Here is a 24,791-nt window from a genome sequence, read left to right on the forward strand (position 1 = left end):
TGTTGTAGTTACTCTGTATTCTTGTTGTCCTAAAATAATACATGTGAAGACTTGCTAACTACATTTTTTTCGGAAATCATTAGTGAGAAGAGATTCTACTGTCTTCTTCACAGAAGACTACATTTTTCTCACTAAAAAGACACTTTTCCGTTCAATACTTCTCTAAGTACATTAACCTTTTAATATATCTTTCGTTATAGATATGCACACACACATATATGGATGTGTGTGTATATATATACATGTAATTCTTCATTCATCATTGTATGGTGTGCCACTGCTGCTGACACGAGATGATCTCACCTCCCAGCTGTACAGATGAAAACCTGTAACAGATGCAGTTGCAATATGTAATGTATATCAGAAATAACTTTTTCACTTATCTGAATTTTAAACTTTTCTCTAGAGTACTTCATAATCCTATTAATACTGCGAAACTTGAATTTTGTGGTTCTCAGTTTCATTATACCAATGCTGACGGGTGTTTTTTGTGCCATTTTTGTAAGCATGTTTAATTTTAAGCTGACTAGTCATAACTGCCTATGACATCTTTTGTTCTTCTGAAATTCATGGCATATCCATTTTCATGGATACATCAGATACTCTTTCAGCGCAGTTTTCCATTTAACCTTTTAGAGTGACTTTAAAATAACAAATCAGCATAAAATAGGTTATCTTTTTCTCTATAAATCAGTCCATTATATCAGAATAATAAGAACATTCATGCAGACTGATTTTTAGCTTTAGTTTTGGGGTTTTTTAACAGAGACTAAAGTTTATTATTTGTTAATTGTTCAGTTAGGTTTAGCCTTTGGAGAGATTTGCAGCTTCCTTTCTTCTCAGGGATCTTAAAATTAATGTTTGGGTGCTGTACTGGATATTGTCCCACATATGTCTTCTGAGACTTCTGGACTGACTGTTTTTCAGTTCTTTCCTCCCTCCCTCCCATGTGTGAGGTTGTCTAGTTGTTCTGTTTCTCTGCCTCTCTGCCTTACCCAAAATGGGATACATGCTAGAGTTGCTGCCTTAAGGTAACATACTTTATGGAAGAGCTGATCCATAAATCCTGTGTCCTAATGTATTATCATGTAATACACTATTCCTTGAGGTCTTGAATATATTTAAGTACCTGAATATTCTGGAAGGTGTGACAATCAAGCTATTCTTAGGCATATTTTGCTATATAGTCAGGGGAGGGTGTGTGTATATATATATCTATACACATATATAAATGTTTTATATATACGTAGATACATATATTTATAATGTGTAGCAGTATAAGGCAAATTGGGCTCCTTTAGGTAAGTTTGGGAGAAAGGATAAATAAAAAAAAGGTTGTGCTTGGCTTTGCTGCTGAAGGCTGTATTTTCTTTAAAAATCCCTTTTTTTAGCTCCACTTGCTCTCAAATTCAGAATTACTTGGTTTTTACCATCCTCTGGAAGACTTTATAGTAGACCTTTAAGATCATCAAGTCCAACTGTTAACCTAGCACTACCAAGCCCACCACTAAACCATGTCCCTCAGCAGAACATCTACCCGTCTTTTAAGTATCCTCCAAGGATGGTGATTCAACCACTTCCATGGGCAGCCTGTTCCAATGCATGACAACTCTTTCAGTGAAGAAATTTTTCCTAATATCTAATCTAAAGCTCTCCTGGTGCAACTTGAGGCCGTTTTCTCTTGTCCTATTCCTTGTTACTTGGGAGAAGAGACCAACCCCCACCTCACTCCAACCTCCTTTCAGGTAGTTGTAGAGAGCAATAAAGTCTCCACTCAGCCTCCTTTTCTCCAGGCTAAACAACCGCAGTTCCCTCAGCTGCTCTTCATACGACTTGTGCTCTAGAGCCTTCACCAGCTCGTTGCCCTTCTCAGGACACACTCCAGTACCTCAGTGTCTTTCTTGTAGTGAAGGGCCCAAAACTGAACACAGTATTCAAGAAATATGAATATTTGAGAACATTTAGAAACATTTAAAAAAATGAAACAACAACCCAAACTCAAAACATCTTCAGCCTTCATCTGCTATTGAATATTCAGTTGTCCCTTTCTGACACCTAAGCCGACCACATGAAGACTTCTATGGGGTCAGAATAAAATAGGTTACTTCTCTTTGGAAGCCATGATGTCATAATTCTCATATTTCTACACTAATTTTTTTCTTTTACAAAGGAGGGGAAGCAAGGAGCGAAAATAAATAATTTTTAAGCAGCAATGAGGCTGAAGAAATAAAACATCTTTCAGGCATAAATGGAAAATGAAAAAGGGTGCATTGATTTCACTCAGTTCTCCTTTCCTCACACAAGAACCCTCGAATAATCCTTTCCATCTTATGAAGACGCCCTTTGATATGAATACAGATACAGACACAGGAAAATGTATTCTGCTTGAATGCTGCATTGATTATCTTTGCAGTATTTATAACTGAACGCTCTTGATCAGAACTCTGATGAACTTTAGTCTGTACATCTATAATGTTGTGTTCCTTTACTAGTTCTTAAAATTTCTTGCCATTTGTACTCTGCAAAGGCCAGACAAGTACAGAGCACTTTTAATGGTTTCTAATGACAAAGTCAGCTGATGAAGAAATTTAAAAAGCCACAGCAGTGAAGTATTTCAATGATGCAACTGCCAGTAAAACCTCTTTTCTAGTTGAAAATATCTTGAAATACTATCCACTTCTGAATTTTGTCATTAAGAAGATTCTTTAAAAATTAATTTTTAAGCTTATGTAGTTTTTCTAACTATATTAAGTCAAATTATGATTTATAATTTATTTGCCTTATTACAGCACTTCGTTAAAATGTCAGAAGATACAGCTTCTAGGCAGGGTATTACACCAAGAACTATGCATGCGGTGCTTTTCGCATATGGAAATAGCTACAGCAGTTCTGTTCTGCAGCGTGAATTAACAAAGATTGATTGCAATCTGTTTTTATTAACTCAAGGAAGAAAAGCAGTGTAGTGATATTAAGAAAATTAATTATAACTTTCTAATCTGGTAATTAATGTGCAGCTGGGCATGAGTGCAGTTAGTGCAACTCAGTAATTTGGCAGTCCTGACAAATTATCATCATCTGTTTTAAGGTAGACAACTGTTCTTTAATCTTTGCGTAAATTTTTAGAATCTTTTCCATTTCAGAATGGTTTTAACAATTTAGAAGATGTTAGATATGGCCTTTTACTATAGTAACATGAACTGAAGTTCAATTGTATATTTCAGGACTGAGGTTCGGTTGTATTTTTTTAGAACCCTCTTTTATGCTTTTCCAGTGTTGTACTGAAGTTTCTTATGAAGCAGTTGTATGAAACAGTGATTACTGGTAATTGACCTGCATATGTTAAATAATCTTAAAATGCTACTGAGAATTTAATGTACCCTGTAAATTGAGATGCTTCCAATTAAATAGAGTTCTTAGGATAATCACTTTCAAAACTAATCAAGTAATATAATGTTGTTACTAAAACTCTTATTGACTTAATTGTGACAAATTAATAAACCTAACCAATGCAATTACTGTAATGGTCATATTAGTTTGCATTTTTTCATAACCTATCCATAAATGTTTTTCAGAAACACAAAGGGAAAATAGAAATTACCCAGGTGTATTGAATTAGCATGACAAGGTGACTTGAGGGGGGGAGTATTTGTGCCCTTCTTGCCGCCTTTATGAGGCGTGAAGGTTATTGTGGCTCACCCCATGCTCAGTGCCTCTCATCTATTAGGAAATCAAATGCTACTGAACAAAAATTAGAACTAGGATCCTACCAGTGGAATTGATAAGAGAAAATGCTCTTAAGCAGTCTGACTGGTTTGCCACTATCAAGTTTGATCTCCTAAAATGCGCTGGTGAACAAAGTATTGTAATCTTGTCAATAAGGTTTATCTTTAGCATTATTTTCAACAATTGAAAGGGAAGATGCACAAAGCATCTATGTAGATCAGACTCTTGACAACTGTCCAAAACTATTCAGTATCCTTCCTCTTTTAGTGAACAGATAGTTTTAAAAAACTGCTTTATTTACATAAGGCTTTTGGGGGCATTGCCTGTCTTGTCTTGTTTTAGGGCTTTTGTTGTTGTTGTTCAAGTGTTCATTAGAAATGCATTAGAGAAGGTGTTCTGGGAGACCAGAATCCAGGAGTTTTCAGCCCAGTGAATCTGTCCTCTTGGTTATTTTGTGACACAATTTCAACAGGAGAAAAGATAGACAGCCGTTGCCAGAACGGCTTCTTGCCTAGTACTTAACATGTTCTCTGGGAATTTAGCAGGCATGGATTTGAACCTCCTTGGCTGGAGGAGAATTGAACCAAGGTCCTTCACTTCTTGGACATGTGCTTTAGCTCCCTAGGTTATTGCTTCCTTTAAAAGAAAGCATGAGCTACAGAGTTTAAATCAGTCTGATCTTACTGATCGTTGGATGGTGGGTATGTTATGGCTTAAGGGCTTGTGAGTAATTAAGATCAAGGAATCAACGTGGATGTCTTCATTAGCAGGTTAGTTCAGCTCAGGCGTGAGCTTCTGAAGTGTTTCTCGCAGTCTTCCCCGCTTGCTGTGCTGTGGTTTATGGTTAAATACGAAAATACTTAAAGGTAGATACTTGCTCCACGCCTTTGACCTACTTGTTCTCAGGACATGTGGGGATCACAAACCTGGTCTTAGATACCTAAAGTGAAACAAAGCCTTCTATGTCTTTTGTTCGATCCAGCTCAAGCTGAGCAGAGAGCCAGCCAAATCAAAGATTTTCATCAGAAATGAACAGATTTGATTATTACATAATGACAATAATATTTATAAGGGTTTGGCGGGGAAAGGGAGTTACTGAGGCTCTAATCAAATAAAAGCCTTGGAATTGTATAAAGGACCTACTACAAAATTCTGTTGTTTTAGTGGAAAAGAGTAAGATTCAGGTAGATCTCATATTGGGTTTGCTTTATGCTTGACTCCTGGAGGCACAAAATCCCGAACCCAAACAAACAAACAAGCAAAAACCCAACAAAAACCACACCCCACCTAAAAAACCTCAAACACAAAGCATGGAACTTGAAAATTCTCTGAGGTTTGTTGGTTGACATTAATGACTATGAATACTGCATGGTGGTGTTCACCATCTTATGCCTTCTTCTAATTTGTGTTTCACAAACAGTGACATATCAGTGGTTTTAGGATACTGAAATATTCTGAAATATTCCATATTATTCTCCATGTCAAAAAAATTTCATTGACTAAATTAACTTGCATTTCAAAATAAAAAATGGGCAGCAATGCAGTTAAATGCATTAGTCATATTGAACAACTCGCTTTGGAACAAATCAAATGAATAAAGAATACAGCAAATTTGGCTTTTTTTTCTTTCTGTTTAGACACATGGTTGTGAACAATTCATATTTTCATTATTTTTGTCTGCTTCAGATCATTTTGTCTGTATCTTAAGTTTTTGTATTATTTTATTTTCAAATTTTCTAAGTGTTTCCCTTGAACTCACCAATGTAACACAATTCTCATCAGCGTTCACGATAATAAAGCTCAGTTTGCACATGGCAAAATAAGAATAGTTACATGCAATGCAGCTATTTGAAGAAAGAGAGATTTTGAAGTGTCTTATGTATGTCTTATGTATTCTTTGAAGTCGTTCTGTGGTGGATTAGACACTCCAGTACCGTAAATCAGTTTGATCACGCTGTAACTTTCAGTTAGATCAGCTATATTTTCGTTATGGGCTTTCATGTAATACTAGATATTACAACTGACAAAGAGCGCACATTACAGAATTAATTTGTAGATACATAGGACAAAATATAACACTAAATGATATCCAATGGTATAATTCATTCAGCGGATCTGACAAAACGGATGATCACAGAACTGACATGGGTAGTGAAGTCCAAGAGATCCTCCAAAAGCAAATTCAGTCGTATATAGGAATGCCTCAAGGATTTTTGTAGCTTTCTGTGTTTTTTCCTCACAGTATTAAAAGTTATGAAATGTCAGCCACAACACTTCAATCCTTCTGTTCAGTTTTGATAGATAGGTTGGCCTTTAATGTCTTTTCTTCCTTCTTCTCTTTTAAAAGGAAAACTTTTAACTTTTTTTTTCTATTTAATCTCCTGATTGCTGATCAGTTGCATGTACATATAACTTTGAAAGCTGACCCTCTGTCATATTGTTTGGTTTCTGCTATGATGGCCAACATGATATTCATATTGAGAAAGAAACAGTAAAAGAAGATGCTGAATTCTGTCATCAGCAGAGATAAGTATTACCAAAGAACCCGTATCTGCTGAGAGTGTTCTGGATTTTCTCTATGCTGTTTCGCAATGAGTTGTTGCTAAAAATTCTGTACGCGTTCATACTAACTGTATGGCATTATCGTATCAGTGTTATGGCTGGGTGAGCATTTCAAGTGAGTGCGCCTCTTGCTACCAGTGCCTGACAGTGTTAGGGTGATTATTGGGTTCTGTGTAGGCTGAATCTCTGCTGGTTTTTTTGGGTTTTTTTTTGTTTTTTTTTAATGCTGCCATATAATTTGGAATTACTGTAGGAGAAAGCTAATGCCTGCCTAGTCAGCCTTACGAATGAATGACCCAACAAGCAATACTTTCATGATCTCGTTCTGTTCTGGCTGACCTTTAACTCATTACAGGCTGACTTGTGTAAGGGTAGAGAAGAGTAGGAATTCATAAGCATATCTGTGTGTAGTGGAAAACAAGCAACCTGACTTTTTACTGCTTAGTCCAGCGGGCTGATGTGAACTGTCTTCTTTGCGTTGGGTTAGATAGATGCACCTAGCCAACATCCAAAATGTGTGGTGTTGCCCCACGTTCTCACTGTAATCTCACATCTGAAAATGAGCAACTTCGTGTTTACTGCTTAGTAGACCTTGCTCGCTGTAGTACGCCATAACCTAACTGAGTGGACCTGGCTTAGAGGATATAGTATAGCTGAATGTAATTTTTAAAGACTCACCAGAACAGCTGATTTGCTCTATATTAAACAATCTGATGCCCACCAACATGCAGTAATAAAATCCCAGCAGTAAATTCCGTAGACACATGAACGTTGCTGTAGGAATCCAGATAGCAGAGGGCAGAGACAAAATGAGACATGTACAATGGTGGGGTAGTTTGAGAGCTATTGAGAAGGGAATAAAAAGAGGCTAGTGAGCCAGCTAAGCAGTTTGTTCCAGAAATTTGCCTTCATTGGTTTAAACTTCACGTTAAAATTACATTTTTATTGTTACAACACTGACACATCTTTACGAGGGAGTTAATAGGAGGGAACAATCTTTCAGCAAATTAAATGAAAGGCTACTATTTCCAGCTGACATCTGTAAAACTGCTGCTACATTCCTTGCAGTAGTGCTTAGAGAAATAAATGAGCAAGTATTCATTATAATCGAGCTTTAATGGTATCCATATGCTATATATCTTGTAACGGTGCTCATGTTGTGCGGTTTCTGCGTAGTATAAAAAAAATTGAGTATGAGTCTGTCAAAGGCCCATTAATGTAAATGTCTTGATTCAATACTTAGCCTTGGTGAGTCTCGTGTGTTTTAAATATATCCCAGCAAATCGTGGTTGGTGTAACAAATCTGACGGTCTTTCTGGTTGACCTTTCAGGTTGTCCATTTCATGTCATACGGCATGCTTTCTACAATAATGAAATCTATCGGAGCAAAGAAGATTTTAAGAGTGTTTCATTTTGATTTTAATTCTTCTGAAATTAATATTTTCTCACGGGCATTAGAATGTGCAGTCTTCCAGCAATGTTGTTTCACATTATGTCATGATATTCTACTGGGGCCATAAATAAACTATTTTCTCTATCTTCTACCCAGAATTCATTTTGTAAATTAATTGAGTTTTGCTTAACTGTGTTTTAGTCAGCATTGTTTTAACAGCTAATAGCATTTGGACCCGTATTTGAAGGCTTAAATCTGTCCTTTTAGTATTCAGCCTGTTGTATGGTTAAGGTTTACTAGCGGTCAAGGTTTTTGTGAGCAGTACAAGTTCACAAGCCTGCTTTTGAGTAACTAAACTTTGGACTCAGAGTGGTTCAAACTTGTTTCTTTTTCTCCACTTAATGAAGCCTAAACTGCCCAATTTTTGCATGATAGACTGGTCCTCCTGAATGACACACCACAGGTGCTTTGACAAGGCATACCTGAAGTATTAGAAGACGACTCTTTATGGGCTTGACTTGCTTCCCTCCTCCTCCTATAATGGACACGGATGTGATGCTGTAAATTTTTTATTACTACTTTTAAATAAGCTTAATTCATCAAGAATGTATGATTTAGCTTTCAATTGCTTTATTAGACGGTTTTGGGAGGTTTCAGAAATTAAATAATCACAGAAAATAAGGTAGAAGTCACATCATCTATCCATGTGGTCCAATACTTAGGCTGCGCCTAAGTTATCCCAGATGGATGTTTGTCTAGCCATTTCTTCAAGACTTGCAACATGGAGATTCCATGCTTTTCCAAGGAAGCTGATTCCAGTGCTTCTGTATCTTCACTATTGGGAGTTTTTTGGGGTGGGTGTTATTTTCTCTGATGTCTGTCCCAGAACTTAAATACTTCACTATTTTGGTGGAAGATTTATCCCCTTTTACATGTTGGAAGAAGACTATTGCTAAGTCTAATCTATTATCCATTAACAAGATCACTCTTTCTCTCCTCAGCCCTGGGGCAATGCTTTCTGTGTTCCTGTTAATTCTTGTTACTCTTCTCTAAACTTTCTAAAATTTGTCCTTTGAAATGTGGTTGGTGTCTGGCATTGGGTGCAGGTCAAGGAAGGCCTTTCCACGAGTGAATAACGTACACCCTTCAGCACGTTCATTCCTCAGTTCACATTTAAGCACATCATGCACCCCGTGACATGCCTTGTTTGCATTTCCACTTAACAGCCTGCTCATTTTTAAAACCTCCTTCCCCACACCTGCCTTCTCCAAGCTTTTTGGAATGCTTCTGTCATGAACTCTAATCCTAGGTAGTAGCTTCATGAATTCTCCAGACCTCTTTTCCATACGCATTTTTTGAGTCAGCAAAATACTCAAAATCAGAGCAGCTCTGGTATATGCTCAGGATCACTTACGTTTATTTCCCCTCACTCAAGCACAACAGAAAGAGAAAACAAATATTGGACAAAACTATGGAATCGCCATCACTTTTATGCATTATTGGTGTTATTCTATGCCATATCAGGACTTGATCCTCTGATATGGGAGACTGTATGTTTCAGTATCTCTTGAGCCTCTTTGAAGCAAACAACTGGTTTGGTTTTTTCCTCTTTTCCTTTTATGATCCTTTGTAATTGCATAGCTTTTCGTGTGTGAGCCAGATCGGTTTGTCATTCATCAGTCATGAATTGACTAAACATGTCTTAGGTACTTCAGAGGATTAGAAAAAGACCTGTTGCTGTCCACGGCGGTAGCAGCTGTAGGAAAGGTGGTTCTTCATGCTTGCCTGTTAGGGAAGAGAAGGGAGCCTGGCTTTTGTATTCTGTCCTTCTATTCACCCACACATCAAAGACAATTTGGACTCTGGTTGCTGGCCCTTTAAGACAGGCTTTGGAAATCTACCTGCTTGAAAGAGATGGGAGTGAAAAAGAAGAGCCATCTCCACTTTTGTATTTGCTATGATCATTTTGACTTGGGCCAGGGTGTTGCTCTCATACTCCCAAAATTGTAATATAATAAGAGTTAAGAAATAAATCATTTTGATTGATAGCATAAACAGACTCTAAAAGACCTAAAAAGTAGTTTATTTTGATGGCTTTTGAGTTCTCTAGTCCCCAAAAGACAGTCATGCACCTTACCAAAAATACTTATTTTGACTGACATTATCTTTCAAAAGTGTCAAAAAGACTAACCAATATGCCATATCTATTCAGAATATACTCCATTCTGGACAAGGTCTTCATTTTAGTTGAAGAACAAGTATGGCACTTCTTACATGAGGATCCTCGCAAGATACTCTGTGCTATACTATTCCAGTCTACAGCTGGAAAAACAAAAAAGAAAAAACAAAGCTTAAAATACAGATTCTTGCACTAAAGCAAATAAAAGTATTGAGACATTACAAACAACGTTTAAAATCTTTGACCAAATGTTTTGGTGGAATTGAGACAGAAACTTGATTTTCTTAATACTTTATAAAATTATAGCATCGTTTACATTGATAATTCAAAAAAGAAAAATAACAAGGTACTTTCCCTTGTGTACATTGTTTAATATGCAGAAGCTTTTTTAACGTGGTTAATGAAACAGTGTGTGTTGGTGCAGGGAAAAAAAAGTACACATACTGTGTCCAGCAGGATTCCAGAAGTGTGGGGGTTTTTCTGAGCCTGTGATTGTTGTGTCATTTTAAGTGGTAATCCTTTCATGCTGATTTCACTTTATCCTTTATTATCTTATTTTCATTGTATTGATTAAAATCCCATTACTGGTAAGAAAAGCTTATTTAACTACTTGATGCCAGCACCTTTATGATCTGATAATCTGGTTTACAAAATCCTCCAAAGGAGATCGTAAGTGTGGTCATGAGTCTTAGTGCACGGATTGTGATTATTTTTTTAAGAAGTACTTTTAGAAGAAATGTTTAGTACTTCTTATTTTTCTGCTCTGCCCAAGGTAGCATAGGTCTTTCAGTTTTTTTCAACTCTATCAAGTTATTTGGTAATTGAATGGAAAACTCCTTTGCTCCTTCAGGATATTCACTGCTTTAAAATGTCGTCGTATCGTAATTTAAAACATGGATTGCTGCAAAAAGATTATGGAACAAAATTACTTTTTCTTTAAAATATAAGTCTTGCCTAATCTGACTACCAAGTTTTCAAGGTAGTGTTTATCTTTTTTTTCTTCTTCTTCTCTTTATGCTATAATCAGATTGTCCTGGTTCATAATTTTTAGTGCATATCTGAGAATTAGGCTGTATTGTGCTGTGCCTTGCTATCTGAGATAGTCAGCATCATTCGTTTCTTGTAAGTAGCTCATCTATGAGCAGTAGCTGTGTAAAATTATTTGTTGCTTAAAGTAATTAAAAGTAGATTAAAGGTGAAGTTCTGTATTTGGTGGAATGCAATTGAATAACTGATAATAGAGACTCTACCACAGGAAAAGTGTAATGGATATATTTTCCTCAATTGAAAACCAGGTGTCTATTAGATTATGTGGGTTTGGTTTTTTTTCCGTCTACTGTCTGCTAGACAGTAGGAAATATTCCTATTTAATCATACTTTAGTTTGTGAATTCGATCATTTTTTAGCCATTGGTTGATTTTCCTTGATCACACAAACAAGGAGGGACTTCATTCATTTATAAATATGTGATCCAATGAAATCACATTTAATGTTTATTAAAAGATTACGTTTGGAGCACAAATATAACGTTCAGAATCAGAAACTGATAAATAATATGGATATCTTCCACATGCCTACTGATATACCTGAAACTAATGTAATTTGAGAAAAATAGGAGTAGCTCTTTATCATTACGTTGACTGGATTATCCTAATAGGTATCTTCTGTAAGTGTATAAAGTCAGGAAAAAGAAGTCTGTAAATTACACGTAAGTGAGTACTTCTTTTCTTTAAAGCAATTGACTTTAATCTTGATTTTTCAAACAGTTATGGGCATTGAAGGACAAAGCTGTGCATAAGCAAACGCGTCATGTGCCGGGGAAAAAAACAACAACGGAACAGTCTGTTTTTACATTGTATTACTGATTTCCAGAAAGAGAACCAGTTCCCAAATCCAAATGGTGTTAATGGAAAGGATTTATACAGTGATATTGCTGTTTCAGTCAGGCTGCAGGGATTCCCTGTATATCTATTGTCTCTGCAATAATTTTAATGACAGTTACAGGATTTTTATGCTTGACCAGTATCTGTTGAAGCCACCAGGATTTTTTCTGTTGGCTGTGAGTAAGGATCAAGCCTGGAGTGACTGGCACTGAGGAAAACAAATGCTTATCTGATCCCAGAACAAATGGATTTATATGACACAGCAATGTGTGGGTAAAGAAGAATGAGAAGATTGAAGCAGACTGGAAAAAAGGGACATTTATACTTTTCTTAAAGCATTTGTCAAAACAGATTATGTCTTTCACAACACTAGTCTGAAAAAGACTACTTCAGGGGGTTTTATCTGGAAAAGCTGTCCCTTTCAGTGAACCAGAATGCCATTTCAGTAGTGTTTCATACAGTTGTCACAGCATCTGTGAAAGCAGATACTGAAGAGAGTGGTTTCCCTCGACAACAGTGGTGTCTCTGTAGTGTACATGTTTAGATTGATACACGTATCTGTAAATGCATATGCAAGTGTAATTTATGGCATTTGTAAGTTAATGTTATATCAGATGAGTATCACAGCTGCAAGTCTTGTGACAAGCTGTCCAGTATCTGAAACCACTGTTGATCCAACAGCTGTATTAAAAAGAGGAATAATTGACTGTCAGTCAGAAAGGCTTTGGCGTAGGCTCCTTGCAATGAATGGTAGCTACAAAACTGCCTAATCCAGACCTTTGCAACTTGTCAGCCAATTATTTTTAATAACGGAGCCATGCAGTTAGTGTAATGATTTTGATTCTCACTTCAAACATTTAATGATGGTACCACATGTGATATCAAGCACAATAAATGTGACTAAATGCTTTGAAAGACTTTTTAACCTAAATGACTGTGAATCCACTTAAAATATTTTCTTGACATGAGAAGCTAATTGAGTTCAGAAAATTAAAAGATTAAAAACACTTTTAAAGTTACCATCTAATGGTAAGGGATGAATGTGATCTGGATAAACGAGAACTATACAGATATATTTAAAATGACCGAGATTGAGATTAAGATGATCTGGAGTATTATAAAATTACTGTTGGGAAGTGGGAAACTGGGAATTAGTCACTGGGAAGTTTCATATAGCCTGTCACTTGCCGTCCGGTGCTTTGATGCTTTGAATCTTTACCTTCTCTGAAAAGTCCTCATCAGACTGTAAGGACTGAGTATTCAGATTTTATTCTGTCCAGATCAGTAGTGGCTTTCCTTGAAAGAGTGACTCCTGCTTTTCTCATAGAGAACCCACTGTTTTCACAATATTTTGATACACTAATATTCTTGATTGAGTTGTGAGCGACCTTAACCTGAACTGGAGGTGACCACTATTGCAGGAGCTCCGTCATAGAAAGGCATCTTGCTGCTTTCCACTTGAGGCTGTGTGGAGACAACTTAAAGATCTCAAGTGACTGGCAGTAGAAGGAAGAATATCTGATAACATGGAACTCAATTGGAAGAGCAAGAGGAGAGTTGTGGGGCCAGAAAGAAAGAGCAGCAGCAATAAAGAACCCAAACCCATCAAGAAGAAAAAAGAAATGGAGAAGTTCTGGCTTCTAGCACCAATTCTCCACACTATTTCTATGTTATCTAGTCACCTCCAAATGCAAACTCATCCTTATAACAGATTATTTTACAGACAAAGGAAATTAATAAAGTTTATTTGCACTTGGACAATGCAATTCATATGACACAAGAATAATTTAGCAAAGCTCAAATATCAGTTATTAGTAAAGGAATTCTGATGTTGGATAGAAACTCACTGAAGTCAGAAGTTATTGAACTAATCAGGGTGGAGGGAGGATTTATAGCAAATCCTCAGCAGAAAAAAAAAAAGATAACCTTAAAGTTGAATGTTGGAAAAGTGATATAAAACCGGGAGCAGAGTCTTACAGAGGTGTAGTGAGCAAAGCAGATCGAGAGTGCTGATTGCCATGGCTGTGGTGGTTTAAGGCAGCAAGCACTCTTATTTAATGTGAAATCTAAAATTCTGCAATAAACTTGAGGCTTAAACAAAGTTAGTGTGTCTTAGTATTAACAGGCATGGCAGAAAGGAAGGGAACGTGTATAAATGCTGTTTCTCATGGACTGTCCCAAAATTCCTAATTATTTTCCTTCCCAGTATATCTGTTCAGAAGCCATTTTCTACTGGCTTCTCAGAACCAGGAGGTTTTGGAGTTTTTCTTGCTTTGGTTTTGTGGGGTTTTTGTTAGATTTTTTAGACTAGCACTGAGTTATAGCAGGTGCTACTGTGGGGAATTTTATTCTAATACCTTCTTCTTTTACACTAACTTATTATCGCATGGATGGCAGAACTATAGACTTCCATTCATGATTTTTCATTTCCTGTTATTTTCACTCTTCTTCAGGGACCTGATTAAAAGTAGTCTGTGCTGGTACTTATTATCTCTAGCTGTGCTCTGTTGTGTTGTATTCCCTCTTGCTTTTTGAGCCCTTGGAATTGATTAATTAAACCTTTAGTGCATAAAGTAATAGGAAACATGAATTGTTTAGTTTATTCATTAGTGTGTTGTGGGAGACATGGAGGTCTGTGCTGTGCTCAGATAACTTTTATCAGAAATGATTACGGTAACAAGTACTGGTTTAGTGTAGTTTTAGATGGTGACACTGAAGATTACCTTTAAATACTTGACATGTCTCATAGTGACATTTCAAATCGTGTACTGCTTGGCTACTAATTGTATCTCCCTTTCTCACACTCCTCCATGTGGGTGCATACATGTGAGCTTACTGCTTTGTTGGTTTGCCACAGGGTGCCAGTTCCACAAGCTTTGATGTCCCTTTAGAGCACCAGTAACATGAGAAGTGTCACAGGGCAGACAGCCATAAGGAAAGGATTGGGCAAACCCTGCCAGTAAAGTCCGAAAGAAATTCAGTCTTTTTCTACAGAGAAATGCTGCAGGAATTTGACATAAACAAAGCAGCCCAACAGTCTGAATGGACTGGTAAGAATAAGATACTCTGATTATTTTAAGCACCAAGAGACACAGTATCACTAGATCCAGATGTTAAAAAACCGCATATCAGATCACGGAAAAAGTATCAGATGGTGTCTGCTGGTTTTCAGAGTCCATGGAGGAGGTGTTTTATTTTATTCTCAGCAGCTGTCAGACTTCAGTGCGTACAGTAAAGCATGATTTCCCACAGGCAGTTTCACTAGCCTTTGCTTATTCTCTGCATCTCTCCGGAAGCAGATGAGATTGTGTCCTCTTCGTCATGGTTCTCTCTGGCATTTTGGTCTCCACCTGCATCTAGGGTCCTTCTGCTCCCTCCGTTCACTTCAGTGTCCACTCACTTCAGTATTTCCCCAGGAGCCATCATTACTCTGACCTAATCATGAGCAAGTACATTTCACCCCAAAGAGGCTGGTCCTGCTGCCATGACAGTAAGTTTGATGGTGGTATTGAACAGTGTCTTTTTTTACTGAGCCAAGAGTGCTTAGTAGGGTTTCATATGACTTGGACGTGGAGCAGACATGACTCTCTAGCCTCCCCTGTGCGTTTATATTGCATGCTTCTCCAACACCTCCTCCACCGCTGACCTGATCCTTCTGGAAGGTGGCAACCTGTCCTGGCAGAGGCCACAGCACAGGTAGATACTGGAAATTTCATACTTCGTGCACCTTCTGCTCACTTCCTGCTTTTACACTACCAGTGCTCTCCAGTCTCTGTTGCTGTTCTGTCCGGTTCCAAGAGAAGTTGCCTGTTGGATGGTCGCCTTGAGGAAGATCAGCCCACTTGATAGCGTTCCATGATTGTTGAGCATTTTAACCTTTTGCCTGCAAGTACAGTAAAGAAATCATGACCATTCTAGGACAGCTTTAAAGGTTGCTGGGTAGGTTTCCTTATGAAGGTGAAAGGCAAAAATGTTGGGAGGAGGATAACTTTTGTTCTTGAAAAATTTAACCACAGACAGTGCAACTGATGTGCATAGCTACTGTAGGGTCTGTAAAACAACTGCTATTCTTCAAGAACCACAAAACTATTCTGACTGGTCCCATTTTCCTAACATTGACAAGGGGAGCAAGGAGACTGTTTCCTCTTCCCCTGCTGTTTTACGGACAGACATCTCTGTAATGTTTGGATTGGAAAGTGTGCTGCATACATTGCCTTTGAAGGACTTGATGAACTTCACGGAGAAAAACAAGGATCTTGTTTTAAGATCTGTTTCATATTAGCATCTTTTTGGAGCTGTGCTGGTAGTTTCTCACATGTTGAACAGTCAGCCAGAGTAATCTGACTTTTCCTACTCTCGTTTCCAGCCAGATGATGATGTGCACATGCCTCCAGTACAAATAGGGAGTGTGCCACTTCTCCTGTACTGGCAGAAGTGAAGTGGCTAGCAGATCAGCATATATTAATGCTGACACTGCATATGACTAGGCAAATAGACAAAATTAATGTTCTCAAACTAATAGCTCTTCAGGCTTTACCTCTTCATTATCTCACTTGTTACAGTAAAAAAAAAAAGAAACATTCGTGTTCTGTCTGACATTACAGCATAGAATTTGTTTTTATTCCCCACCGTACTATAAAATTGAGCAACCACTTTTGTTGTTAGTCTTCATGCTGCGGTTGCTGATGGTACTAATTCGCTGTCTGCCTCCTCCTGCTAAGTCAGCATCCCTAGAAATCACCTCACCAGGTAATTGCTGGTATCAGTCAGCCTTCAGAGAGGGCAGCTCAGCTGAGCAGGATGCTGCCAGCTGGGCAGTGATTAGGCAAGGGCAGTAGTTACACATTCACTGCCACAGCTGAAAAACTAACCAGCTGTTAGCATTTGCCTAAAAGATTCTCCTAACAAAGACGAATAAAACAGACATCAAAAACTACCCGATAGGCTAGCTAGCTGATTTAAGTTGCTTTTTCTGCCGTCTCCAGCTGTCGAGACATTGTGCGAGAGATGCTTAACCAGATTATAATAATTTTCCTTTCTTGGAAAAGGGATGCTGTGGAAAAGTCAGAGCTACAGCAGGAGTCTGTCTGCCTCCGTTGATACTTGGAGGGGGGGGGAGATAGGGACCACACAGGCCTGCAAGAAGTTAATTGTCATTTGTTGGAAGGTGTTTCACACTTGCTACTGGGGCTAGAAACACACAGCTAGCGTGCAAGCCTTGTCACGGGCTCCTCCTCTGACTTAGCCCACAAAGTGCTGTTGCTGGCAGCTCCTGCCACTACACTGGGGTGGGAGGGTGTACCAGGGGGGTAGGCAAACCTGGGATTTCTGTGTTCCTGTCCTTCTTCTGTCAAATAGGGGTACAGATGACTTGCCAGGTATGGGGAAGACAAAAGCACTTTTAATCTCTTCGAAGTGTTAACAAATAAATCATCGATTTCAGTCCTTGTGAAGACAGGCTCTTATACCAAGTTCCCGTATGTTGTACCCTTGGGTGTGTGAAGGAAATTTAAAAAAAAAATAAATCTTTTGAACATGCAATTTATCAAATGCAGTAGCTGAAACTCTAGCAAGCATTGCCTGTGTGCTCCATGCTTGGGGTTTTGTTTGTTTTAAAAAGTATGAACCTACAATAAAATGATTTCATTCTTCATCACAGCTTCATTATAAATTAAATCATAAACCGTAGTTGATTAGCATCATTACTTAGCTGCAATGCTAAAATGAGAAAGATGCAGCACAGCAGTTTGAAGGGAACCTCTTCTGCAAAGCATCAACAGCAGATCACCCTTTAACTTCCCCAGTTTGGTCTATGGTATTGGATTTAGCTTCCCTCTTAGAAAATTGTTAGCAAGGGACGTGCGTCTAATGATCAGCATTGGTTTCTGGGAAGAGAATAAGCTGCTCTTCTTTTTTTTTTTTTTGTGAGACATTGACAAATGCTTCCATTCAGGGCAAAATAAAAAATCATTCCTATGAAAGCATTTTCAGATGTGGCAAACCTAAATAATGCATGAAGCATTAGATATTCTATGAAAATGACCTCTGAAGATCATCCTTTTGGCTGCCATAATGACTCCCTTGGCTAGAGGATCACAGTATGGAACTACAGTAATCCATGAAATATTTTTTCCCGTTATTTGCTTATTTTTATGTTGGAGTATGCGTCACAAAGTGTATTTAGAATGTATTAATTGTTTGGGGTTTAGTTTATTCATCTGCTTAGGGAATGATGAAAGCAATTAAGTTTTATTTAGCATTTTGGAGTATTTTATGCCACCTATGGCTCTATAGCAACCTAATCTTTTAAATATATTTTGTTTAAAATAAGAAATAGATACTGAGTTTGTAAATAAAAACCTGACCTGTCTTCTTTTTTTCTAAGGAGACTTAGTTGACTTAATTAAATTAAAATAGAAAGACTGGCAGTGTCAGAAAAAGATATAGACTGAAGGCTTTTGCAATGTATAAACACTTTATTAGAAATGAAGTGACTGGCCATTCTGTAGTTATACTGTCTTTTTATAAAAGGAAGACATTTGCTTAAAAAAAAAGAAGTCATCCATAGAAATAGTGACCAATTCTGCCAAAAGGGAGTGTGCCCAAATGGATTTTTCTCAGTGCATTGAAATATGGCAGAGAAAATAATAATAAATGGACATGTATTACATCTACGAGAGAAATTTTGGACATAATGCATTGTGTTAACTTGTTTATTTTACTGATTCACAAAATGTGGCAACATCTGTGTGGCTTTGCCTGGCTGGGTATCGAAGATTCATGGACTCTGAGGTATCCTTTTCATGTCTAAGTACTGCATAAAGGTTTTCTGTATTTATTTTTGTAGTTTAATCTCCCCAAAGTTATCTTGCAATGTTTTATAAAAATGTCATGTGAATGTGGCCTGTACAGAAAAGGACTATTAAAAATAAATTGTTAGCTAGGGAAAAAACATATTTTATAATTAATGAATGAAAAATATAACATTACAAAGCGTTTATCTCCACTCCTACTTTTTGTTATATATATATATTAGCCTGTAGAGAGTTTAAAAATTCATTTGATAGCTGCGAAGCTAATTGAAATCTTGGGGAGATTTGGGCACCTAGCAAGGGGTAAGTGTAGGTGAGACCGATCTCCCTGGGTTTAGTCTGTAAAAGGAGAGACTCCAACTTTAGCTTAATCTCTTCTTTGAAGTGATTTAATTCTGTTATCTCCCCGTACTGATTGTCAGGGGAACCCTGAAGAGATTAATTTCTGTGAATACCCTTGCTGGAGTTGCACTGCTCTCGCATTTCCCAGTCCTCACTTGCAGTCAGTCCCGTGGCTGGTTCACAGTGTCCGTGTGAACAATTGCACCATCTGGGGTGTGAGACGTGCTGCCGAATCGCATGTGGTTGTAACCTCTTTATTTCTATTTATAAGGCATGTATGTTTGGGGGTTGAGACTCAAGGAGAAACATGGAGTATGTCCTGGGGAGTTGGGAAGGGGAAGAAGGAGAAATGGACCCGTTGGAGTGAGTCAAGAGGAGGGCCACAAAGGTGATCAGAGGGTTGGAGCACCTCTCCTATGAGGAGAGGCTGAGAGAGCTGGGGCTGTTTAGCCTATAGAAGAGAAGGCTCTGGAGAGACCTTATAGCAGCCCTCCAGTACCTAAAGGGGCCCTACAGGAAAGGTGGGGAGGGACTCTTTATTAGGGAGTGTAGGGATAGGACAACAGATAACAGTTTTAAACTGAAAGAGGGTAGGTTTAGATTAGATATTAGGAAGAAATTCTTTACTGTGAGGGTGGTGAGACACTGGAACAGGTTGCCCAGGGAAGTTGTGGATGCCCTGTCCCTGGAGGTGTTCAAGGCCAGGCTGGATGCGGCTTTGAGGAACCTGGTCTAGTGGAGGTGTCCCTGGCCATGGCAGGAGGGTTGGAACCAGATGATCTTCAAGGTCCCTTCCATCTCTATTTCATGATTCTATAAAAAAGCTGGAGGAAAGTTTGTGTGGCCTTTGCATCACCCTCCCCCTTTTCTTGACCTCTATTTAGGAAGGTCCCTGTCCCTCGTGGGTGTCAGAGGGATGGCTGGTGGTCTGGAGTGAGGTGAGCGAGCCAGGGGCTGCGGGTTGGGCTGGGCGGTGCTCAGTTCATGCAGGTTCCTGTTAAAACAGGATTAAGCCCAACCAATTCCAGTCGTAAGTTGTTTTCCCTGGGCAGACCCCCTTGTCCCCTCAGCACTCGTGGACATACCAGGCACAACCGGTACACTCCAGCTCAAGTCTCATGGCTCTGGTGAATTTAAATGGACCCTTCCTAGTGCCATGTTTTCATTTCTTTGTTGTAGCATTTTGCGTTTTTACCCACCATCATAGTTGGAATAGCATTTTTTCAAAAAAGTAGTAAAGTCCAAAGGGGTTATAGGGAGTTATTGTCATATTTAAACCTAAAGCCTTTTGCAACAGCGGCTCTTGGACACTTCACATTGTTGCTGCTGGCTCTGTTTATCTGCCTTTCACCTTTTTTACTGGCTAAGTCTTCAGGAGGATACTGACTGTTAGGTTGCGCTTTTGCATTTTGCATTAAATACTGAAACTCTGTAGTCTTGCTCTGCCTTCAGCTTGTGGAGTTGTCCTGGCACCCTCCAGGAAAGGCTGGGGATAATAAACAAACTGTCTGCAGAGACTGAAACAGTTCTGCTCACTGATGGCAAGAATTTTGATTTGATAAGCGTTTTGGCCCTTTGAAGTATTTGTGCAGTTTCCCTGGGGCTTTGCTGTTCCTTTCAGTTGATAATTAGTTGCTGCTTTATATATATTGGGGACATAATGTAATTTCTTTAAAAATCATGTAAATATTGTTTCTTCTGTGGTTCCCTCTCCTGGTACATTCTGTACATTTTAGAAGAGATACTGATCTCATACTTTCTGTTCCTATGTACAGCAGGACCAACAGTGGTCTACTGGAAAAATACTGAGTTACCAGCAGCCCAGGTCAATCAGGCTCATATTTCCTGAGAATGAATGACAGTAGAATTACAAACACTGTATTTCAGATTCAGTGGTACTCAGTGTTCAGTGACAAACTTTATAAAATAAATGGGAAATATCATAAAACAGTGATGGTCCTGCTTTAATATGCTTTTCTGATCCAGATCCTCACTTCAAATTTTACTTAATTACGCAATACTTGTTATAACTAGTTATAATAATATAGAGGTAAGTTCTAAAGTGCTATTAATATTTTACAGAATTTTTTTTATGGGTTTTAAGTAGTATAAACAATTTAGATACAATGATTTGAGATACATTAAAATAGTGCCCTGTAAACTGAAAGTATTTTAGTACTGGTCTGGAACGTCAAAAAAGTTTAAGTAGTGTGTCTTCTCCCTCCTTCCTGAAGGGTATAGAAGGATTTTTGTTTCTGGTTCTGATGTCAGTACACGACTGACACTTAGTACAGATTGTAATGAGTGTCAACATAGGAAAATTGAAAAATACAGTGGCAAAGTAAATTACGAAAAGAAAGCAAGATAAAGGAATGCAGCTAACAGAAAGGGTGAGTGTCATGCTTGGGCCCCCTTTGCTGTCCTCTAGCAGTGGTGGCATGTATCTGTCTCTTTCTGAAGAGTGCATTTGTCAGTTTACAAGGCATTTGGGACATTAAACCATTTTGGAAGAATAATTGAGTGAAAATAAGCTGCAAGAAGTTTTCAGTGCTTTACAGATTTTGCTTTGGTTGAGATGGGTGATCTGCACATAAGTTTGTGCAGCTCACAAACAGAGCCTTAAGCCACCTTTTGAAAATCCCCCAAATGCCCTGATCATTCTTCAGGTTCAGATTGCCACTGTAGTTTCTTGACCTGAGTAATGGGTGCCCTTGGAAGAAAAACTGTAGGAAGTTGCAATGTTATACATAGTTTTGGTAAAATTTGGAGTAGAAATAAAACCTTTCACCAGAGCCCCAGGCTTGCATCTCAAGACTTCAGGAAGACAGATGGTAACTTCATAACTGAAGAGTAAGTAGATTCCCAGCATTGACTTTATGGCTGAAGAGTAAATAGGTACCTAGCATTGACGTTTTTAACTTTGGAGAATTTTTTGGACACCCCAATAATAATATTGGTCAAGAAATTGAAAAGTGTCTGAGTTGGGACCACTGGATGTGTTGTCTTATGTATATTTTACTATGCCTGGATATTAAGATTTACTGAGCTATTACACTTATTTATTGCATGTTTTTTTCTCGGGCACCTCATGTCATTTATAGATGTACTCATTGTTTATAATCCTTGACAGAGAAGTCTTTTTCCATTTCAGCATATCCTTTCATCTGTTCAGGTTCTCTGTTGCTTAAGGTCTGTTCTGTTTAAAAACGTACAGTATTTAGGAAAATTTTTTTTGGGGGGGGGTGGTGGAAGAAGAGCACCCTCTTCAATTTCCTTTTATTAAAGCCAAGAGACTCTTAAACAAAAGGCAAAGTCTACTTTCCCTGGTCAAAAAGGATCAGAGAGTGTGAAATCTCTCTCATTCTGTACGCTGAGAGATTTGTTGAGTATCTCCCAGGCTCTACTAAGGTCTCTTCATGAGCTGGCTGGCTGCATAGCCAGGCATGCTGGACTATCACCTTAAAATAAGGGTAGAGTTAAATGGAACCAGAAACGATACTGTGGCTGCTCCAGTTAGTATGAGGCAATATTGAAAGCTTATCTGTTTCATTGCTTCAAAAGATGAAATATATGAGAGAAGATCAGACATCCACGGCTGAAGGTTGGATGAAAAGTAGTGAAGGCACTGAACTGCAATTCTTGGGTTCCACCACTTGTTCAAACGATCTTGTCAGTTTGGGCTTAGAGCAACCATCTGAGACTAAAACAACAGATATCCTCCTTATCTTGCAGATTTGCAAGAAATATGCTAATGCCTTTTTTTTTTCTGACCAGCTGTCCCAACTGAAAACAATAAACGCTATGTTAAATAGTACATAGATGCAACATAGCTGTTTCTTTCTAGTTTTCTTGCATTGAGAGTAATGAATGCAAGTTTACAGTTTTCAAACCATCTTAAGCAAGAAGATTCTTCCACTCATGGTAAAACAAATCACTGCATGCAGAAAATATCTCAGCAGCCACGCTTGGAAATTTTTCTTGTTAACAAAATGCAGTACATCAAAATGTTCTGACAGGTTGTGTTGATATCAGCAGACATTGTGGTGTAGTGCAAGTAGGGACTTTGTTACATTTTCTGCCAAGTTTGGTTGCCTTGCTGCAGGAACAGATCAATGTTTCCACTTTGAGAGTTATTGAGAAATTATTGAGAAAAAAACAAAGTGGGCTTTTGCCAGTTGCACCATAACATGGTAACTTTTCAAAATCTTGAAATATTTCACTTTTTTTTTTTCTGGTAAGCTTTATTTATCAGTGGTGTCTTGTGTCATCTCTTTTAATCTGAATGATTTGGAAACAAGCTAAAATACTGTCATCTAGAAGTCAGCAGTTAGGCAGGACTTGGGCCAACATGTCCCAGAGATGGTGCCTGTTCTTGGGTGAATAACCAGTCTGTAGGTGTAAGCTCTTCACTCTGTTGATAAGAGGTTTCCAGACATGTTGTCTACAGTACTCATCTTGACCTTATTTTCTGTAATATCTGACGCTTTTATGTCACCATTTAGAAAAATTCTGACCCGCAGTAGATTGAAGTGCAGACAGCTTGTAAGCTAGGTGGGTTTTTCTTTTTGCTTCTGTTTTCGTCAAATGTAAAAAGCACTCTGATCCTTGTAAGATGGCTCTTAAAATGAAATATCAAGATCCCATAAAACTTGTGTTCTGTTTCTGTCCTACAAATATCATATTAAAGTCGGCTTGCGTGCGTCTTTGCAGTACCCTGATTTCATTATGACATTGATTTTGTCTGCAGCTATGAAGATTAGAAACGTTTTTCTCCTTTGGAGTTTTGGGCAATCATTTGCATCAGAGGACTTCCATGTGTCCCAGCCTCTTGCACCTTTATGGTCAACCAGGGAAGCCTCCTCTGATCTCTTTCCTTTTGCTCCACCAAGTCCTCCCTCCACTCAGCACTCAGATAAGCTTAGCCACTTCAGTGATTTATGGTCTTGGAAAGTCTATAGCATACCTATGGGGAGTATTTGACAGATGCTATGGTTCTTCAGAAATGAGACAATATAAGTCTGCCTATCAGTAGGTAATATTCTGGGTTTATTTTTGGTGGCACTTGAGTGAGTTCAGCAATGCCTTCAGCTCAAGGCCAGGCAGCCAAAGGTGTTGCACAGTTTAAAGCCGTGACATTTAAGTAGAACACGAACGTGCTCTTTATTTTTAGCCTTTACTCTGCTTTTAAAATTTAATGACTTGGTTTTATTTTGTGTGTGTGGCAGAAATCTCAAAATAATGTGTTAATATAGCTTGCGAGGAAATTAACTTAATGGAGTCTTAATTTCATTATATTGGTTAAACTTCAGTTACAGATACTTGACCTTTTGAAGAAGAAATTTTAATACAACTGAGGACTTCCATCATGATAAACTAAAGATGGGTTTCCTTGGGTTTTTTGCTTTGTTTTGTTGTTTCATAATGTGAGTCACATTTTAACTCAGGAAGAATACCTGATTTTCGTGGCTGATGACTGTAGGGGCTGCTTATGTGTAAAATTAAAATTAAGTTTTTATTTATAAATATGTGTATGTGTGTTTACAGCTTGAAAATAAGGAAGATATTCCAGTACCTAATAAGCGTATTTATATCTAACGTTCATGCTAATGATATGCTGCTCTGATATGTCATTATTCACCTAGATGCTCTGGAAAGTTGGCTAGCTTTCCTTCAATTTCAGGGTTTTTTCTGAATATTGCTGCTGGAACTTTCAAGGGAAGAAAAAAAACCACATTTTTTTGTAATGAAACTTTAGCAGACTTTTCATCCTGAATCTCAACTAGCATTAGTTTCTAGTGGGGATTTAGCAATAAATATGCTTTGCTCTACTCTCAGCAGAAAACCTGAGATTAATTTTACTGTGAAGTATCTTTAGGTCTTAATTAAAACTGAAGTTA

The 24,791-nt window shown here is 38.0% G+C and overlaps 1 protein-coding gene across 1 annotated transcript in view; it reads left to right on the forward strand.

The window, feature by feature from the left end:
• MAN1A1 (mannosidase, alpha, class 1A, member 1) overlaps positions 1–24,791 on the forward strand; it is a 111,593-nt gene that overhangs the window by 56,756 nt on the left and 30,046 nt on the right. The window lies entirely within an intron of this gene.

This window comes from Charadrius vociferus, unplaced genomic scaffold (assembly GCF_000708025.1).
Source record: "Charadrius vociferus isolate BGI_N301 unplaced genomic scaffold, ASM70802v2 scaffold230, whole genome shotgun sequence".
NCBI lineage: Eukaryota > Metazoa > Chordata > Aves > Charadriiformes > Charadriidae > Charadrius > Charadrius vociferus.